The sequence below is a fragment of the Phyllobates terribilis genome, unplaced genomic scaffold (genome assembly GCF_046119375.1).
Source record: "Phyllobates terribilis strain yellow unplaced genomic scaffold, ASM4611937v1 Scaffold_17__1_contigs__length_24005725, whole genome shotgun sequence".
Classification (NCBI taxonomy): domain Eukaryota; kingdom Metazoa; phylum Chordata; class Amphibia; order Anura; family Dendrobatidae; genus Phyllobates; species Phyllobates terribilis.
Genome location: NW_027362777.1, coordinates 13,758,242 through 13,764,241, shown reverse-complemented (window position 1 = coordinate 13,764,241; position 6,000 = coordinate 13,758,242). Strand labels below are relative to the sequence as shown.

Genomic DNA, 6,000 nt, shown 5'->3' with positions numbered 1-6,000 from the left:
GCAAGATTTAACACGTTTACCAACTGGCAGCAAGATTTAACCCTTTTACCACCTGGCAGCAAGATTTAACCCTTTTACTACCAGGCAGCAAGATTTAACCCTTTTTTCTACGTGGCAGCAAGATTTAAGCCGTTTACTACCTGGCAGCAAGATTTAACCCGTTTACCACCTGGCAGCAAGATTTAACGCTTTTACTACCTGGCAGCAAGATGTAACCTTTTTTTCTACCTGGCTGCAAGATTTAACACGTTTACCAACTGGCAGCAAGATTTAACCCTTTTACCACCTGGCAGCAAGATTTAACCCTTTTACTACCAGGCAGCAAGATTTAACCCTTTTACCACCTGGCAAGCAAGATTTAACCCTTTTTTCTACCTGGCAGCAAGATTTAAGCCGTTTACCACCTGGCAGCAAGATTTAACCCGCTTACCACCTGGCAGCAAGATTTAACACTTTTACCACCTGGCATTAAGATTTAACCCGTTTACTACCTGACAGCAAGATTTAACCCTTTTACCACGTGGCAGCAAGATTTAATCCCTTTTTTCCACCTGGCAGCAAGATTTAACCCCTTTGTTCCACCTGGCAGCAAGATTTATCCCCTTTTTTCCACCTGGCAGCAAGATGTAACCCTTTTACAACCTGGCAGCAAGACAAGATTTAATGCTTTTAGCACCTGGCAGCAAGATTTAACCCTTTTACCACCTGGCAGCAAGATTTAACCCGTTTACTAGCTGGCAGCAAGATTTAACCCTTTTACCAAATGGCAGCAAGATTTAACCCGTTTACTACCTGGCAGCAAGATTTAACCCGTTTACCACCTGGCAGCAAGATTTAACCCTTTTTTCTACCTGGCAGCAAGATTTAAGCCGTTTACCACTTGGCAGCAAGATTTAACCAGTTTACCACCTGGCAGCAAGATTTAACCCTTTTACCACCTGGCAGCAAGATTTAACCCTTTTTTCTACCTGGCAGCAAGATTTAAGCCGTTTACCACCTGGCAGCAAGATTTATCCCGTTTATCACCTGGCAAGCAAGATTTAACCCTTTTTTCTACCTGGCAGCAAGATTTAAGCCGTTTACCACTTGGCAGCAAGATTTAACCAGTTTACCACCTGGCAGCAAGATTTAAGCCGTTTACCACCTGGCAGCAAGATTTAACCAGTTTACCACCTGGCAGCAAGATTTAAGCCGTTTACTACTTGGCAGCAAGATTTAACCCGTTTACCACCTGGCAAGCAAGATTTAACCATTTTACCACCTGGCAGCAAGATTTAACCCGTTTACTACCTGGCAGCAAGATTTAAGTCGTTTACCACCTGGCAGCAAGATTTAACCCTTTTTTCTACCTGGCAGCAAGATTTAAGCCGTTTACCATCTGGCAGCAAGATTTAACCTGTTTACCACCTGGCAAGCAAGATTTAACCCTTTTACCACCTGGCAGCAAGATTTAACCCGTTTACCACCTGGTAAGCAAGATTTAACCCTTTTTTGGACCTGGCAGCAAGATTTAACCCATTTACCACCTGGCAGCAAGATTTAATCCTATTTTTTCCACCTGGCAGCAAGATTTAACCCCTTATTTCCACCTGACAGCAAGATTTAACCCGTTTACCACCTGGCAGCAAGCTTTAACCCTTTTACCACCTGGCAGCAAGATTTAACCCTTTTTTTCCACCTGGCAGCAAGATTTAACTTTTTTAGCACCTGGCAACAAATCAAAAGATTGTCCAACCAATTATATTTTTGTAATTTTGTAAACACCACAATAAATTGATTTTTGACCTTTTGTTCCTCTTTAATTTCACTTGGCAGTGCCACCACCGATCACTACACCTTACGCCCTATCCACAATGTTGATAGTCATCACATGTCCCCTACATTTCCAAGGGGTAATGTTTACGGTGGCAGAAACTTCTACTGGACCTATGCTGATGCCAGTGCCCACTTCAATTGGATGTGCACCTGGACGCACAATCAGCTGAAGTGTGTTATGGTGCAGAGACACGTTGAGTTCCTGCACCGCAATACACATCATCGGCCAATCAGAAGCCAGCAGCTCACAGGCATAGACGTTGCATGGCAGTGACGTTAGCCTACACACACAGTCTAGCCTATGCTGGGGCTACACGATGTTTGGTCACAACATAGGTCAAGCTGCCAAACTTCGGTCTGTGCCGCTGCTACATGTTAGCGTGATGCAGGTGAGTAGGGTTACATTACGACCCCTGCGGTGATGTGACAAGTTCTGATTTTTTTTATCTGCTTGCTGCATTATGTAGGGTGGACGTAATGTGACCCTACTCACTTTATTTCTGCTGCTATGTCATGTAGCAGCATTTTACAATGATTATGCTGCACAACCTGCGCTATGGCCAAAATCACTGAGTAACCAGCATCAATAAATAATAGTGTAATGTATAGCTGAATAAAAAGAGTCACAGGACTCCATAGGAATCGGATCAGGGTCATGCAAAGATATTCAGCCGGTCAAGAAATAGTGTGCCCTTCCAGTGCCACATACATTCAAGATGATGAGTCTGAATACCAGCCGAAGAAGGTTGCAAGTTTTCCAATAGATCCTGCTGATCAATTGGTCGAGTTTGTATAATATATGAAGCATGTATGCATTTATTGTTTTACATATAAAAAACGTAACCATATGAATAAAGATTGTTATAGATACATATTTATTTATAGTGATATACGGCAATAAAATGGCAGCACTCCAGACGTGAAATAGTGAAGAAAACTGATCATTACTCACCCATGTATGCAGGGCTGCCACCAGGAATTTCAGGGCCCCATACTGGCAAAATTTTCGGGCCCCCTTGAGACTCTGCCTGGGTTCCACCCCAGCTCCACTTCTATCCCTCAAACCTTCTACAGTCCAACCGCCAACTCTTGGAAAAACTCCACTCCACACATTACCAGTTCCCAGTGAACACCAGATCACACACATAGCCATCAGCTTTTGTTTTGGCCAAAAGATTTTTACCACAATAAGGTAGACTCTTCTGGCCGGGCCCTACTCTACTTTAACCTATTTAAAAAAAATTAAAATATCCAATACTCTTTTTAGGTATAATTTTTATTTATTTTTCTTTAAGGGAATGTGTCATATACATTTTTTAAAATGACCAAAAATACCACATACAAGAGACAAATACCACCACACCATGACCACACCACATATAACCACCACATAGTGATCAAATAATACCATATACCAGAAACAAAATACCGTCACACCATGACCAGACCACATATTACCACCTCATAGTGCCCAAATAATACCACAAACAAGGAACAAAAACTGCCACACCATAACCAGACCACATATTACCACCACATTGTCACTGAATAATAGCACATACAAGGGACAAATACCGCCACACCACGACTGGACCTCATATTACCACCACATAGTGACTGAATACTACAATACTGATCATTAATAAAAAAAAACACAATATTACCATAAGTGCCATTATACACGGGAGCTCTGTACATGGTACAATGTATAATGTAAGTGTACAGGTAATATAGTGATCACCAGTGACATTATACACAGGAGCCCTGTACATGGTATACTGTGTATAATGTAAGTGTACAGGTAATATAGTGATCACCAGTGACATTATACACAGGAGCCCTGTACATAGTATACAGTGTATAGAGTCAGTGTACATGTAATACACTGACTCACCGGTGATGTCTCTAGGTGAAGTCCTTCATCTTCGCTTTTCTCCTTCATACAGCACAGACCGCCATCACTTCTTCCAGCCAGGACTCGTCTCTGCATAAAATAACACACAGTTATCTAGAGCACATTCCCCAACTTCTACATTACACAGCTGAATACAGACGTGCACTCACCATTAATATATAATTAGTTATTATGCAACCCACCATTCCAAATATAAATTGTAATCCACCCCTGTGCCCCCCACTAACTGTAAATAGCCACTTTCCCCAACTAATATATAAATTAATTAGAACCCCAATTTATTACCAGTCACACTCCTGCATCCTCAACGCCCCCTACTCTGTACCTCCTGCTCCCCCGATTCATTATATTTATATGCACCCTCTACCCCAATTCATTGTCAAGTCCGTGCTCTCCTCATCCCCACCCTCTATTCAGTCAGGAGAAATATGCAGCCACGCAGCTCCGGTAAGGCACTTAGCGCCGAGGTGTGTGCTCCCTTGCGGCTCCCCAGCGCTCGGCACTCTCTTACAGCATGGGGCCCCGTGAGCAGAAGCACAAGAGGGGGGCCCCCCCTCTGTACTGCTGCTCACGGGGCCCCATACAGCAGTAAGGGCAGTAATGCCCTGATGGCGGCCCTGTATGTATGTGCGACGTTTCGGCTCTTCACACTGTGAGTCTTTCTCAAGCCATGAACATTCACTGTGCATAAGTAAGGTATATATAGGTTACACCCCATAATCAGTGATTAATCACTATACATCAGGAAAGCATAGTGCATATGTATACAGTGCAGTAATATCAATCTCCTCATGTGTCAGTATGTATATAACAATAATTCATTTTTATTCTGTGCCAGTTGACAGGTCATTGCTAAAGAAGCTGGCTGTTCACAGAGTGCTGTATCCAAGCATATTAACGGAAATTTGAGTGGAAGGAAAAAGTGTGGTAGAAAAAGGTGCACAAGCAACAGGGATAACCACAGCCTTGAAAGGATTGCTAAGAAAAGGCCATTCAAAAATTTGGGGGAGATTCACAAGGAGTGGACTGCTGCTGGAGTCACTGCTTCAAGAGCCACCACACACAGACGTATCCAGGACATGGGCTACAAGTGTCGCATTGCTTGTGTCAAGCCCCTCATGACCAATAGACAACGCCAGAAGCATCTTACCTGAGCCAAGGAGTAAAGGACCTGGACTGATGCTCAGTGGCCCAAGGTGTTGTTTTCAGATGAAAGTAAATTATGCATTTCATTTGGAAATCAAGGTCCCAGAGTCTGGAAGAAGAGTGGAGAGGCCACAATCCAAGCTGCTGGAGGTCTAGTGTGAAGTTTCCACAATCAGTGATGGTTTGGGGAACCATGTCATCTGCTGGTGGAGGTCCACTGTGTTTTATCAACACCAAAGTCAGCGCAGCCGTCTACCAGGACATTTTACAGCACTTCATGCTTCCCTCTGCCGACAAGCTTTTTGGAGATGGAAATTTCGTTCTCCAGCAGGACTTGGCACCTGTCCACACGGCCAAAAGTACCAATACCTGGTTTAAAAACAACAGTATCGCTGTGCTTGATTGGCCAGCAAAGTCGCCTGACCTTTACCCCATAGAGAATCTATTATAGAGAATCTATGGGGTATTGTCAAGAGGAAGATGAGAGACACCAGACCCAACAATGTGGACGAGCTGAAGGCTGCTATCAAAGCAACCTGGGCTTCCATAACACCTCAGCAGTGCCACAGGCTGATCGCCTCCATGCCACGCCGCATTGATGCAGTAATTGATGCAAAAGGAGCCCCAACCAAATATTGAGTGCATTTACTGAACATACATTTCAGTAGGATAACATTTCGGACTTTAAAAACATTTTTCAAGCTGTTGTTATAAAGTATTCTAATTTACTGAGATAATGACGTTTGTGTTTTCATTGGCTGTAAGCCATAATCATCAACATTAACAGAAATAAACACTTGAAATAGATCACTCTGCTTGTAATGACTCTATATAATAGATCCCTCTGTGTAATGACTCTATATAATAGATCCCTCTGTGTGTAATGACTCTATATAATAGATCCCTCTGTGTAATGACTCTATATAATAGATCCCTGTGTGTAATGACTCTATATAATATATGAGTTTCACTTTTTGTATTGAAGAACTGAAATAAATTAAGTCTTTGATGATATTCTAATTTTGTGAGAAGCACCTGTATATGTAACATAATATTACATGGTGCACTTTCTTGTCCTTTACATATCAGGTTCTGAACATAACAGGACGCTATATAATAAAGAA

At 42.6% G+C, this 6,000-nt stretch overlaps 1 pseudogene; it reads left to right on the top strand.

Moving 5' to 3' along the window:
• The first annotated feature begins 2,132 nt into the window (after nucleotides 1-2,132).
• The window catches only part of LOC141176197 (vacuolar protein sorting-associated protein 37A-like), a 192,048-nt pseudogene continuing 188,180 nt past the window's right edge, over nucleotides 2,133-6,000 (top strand).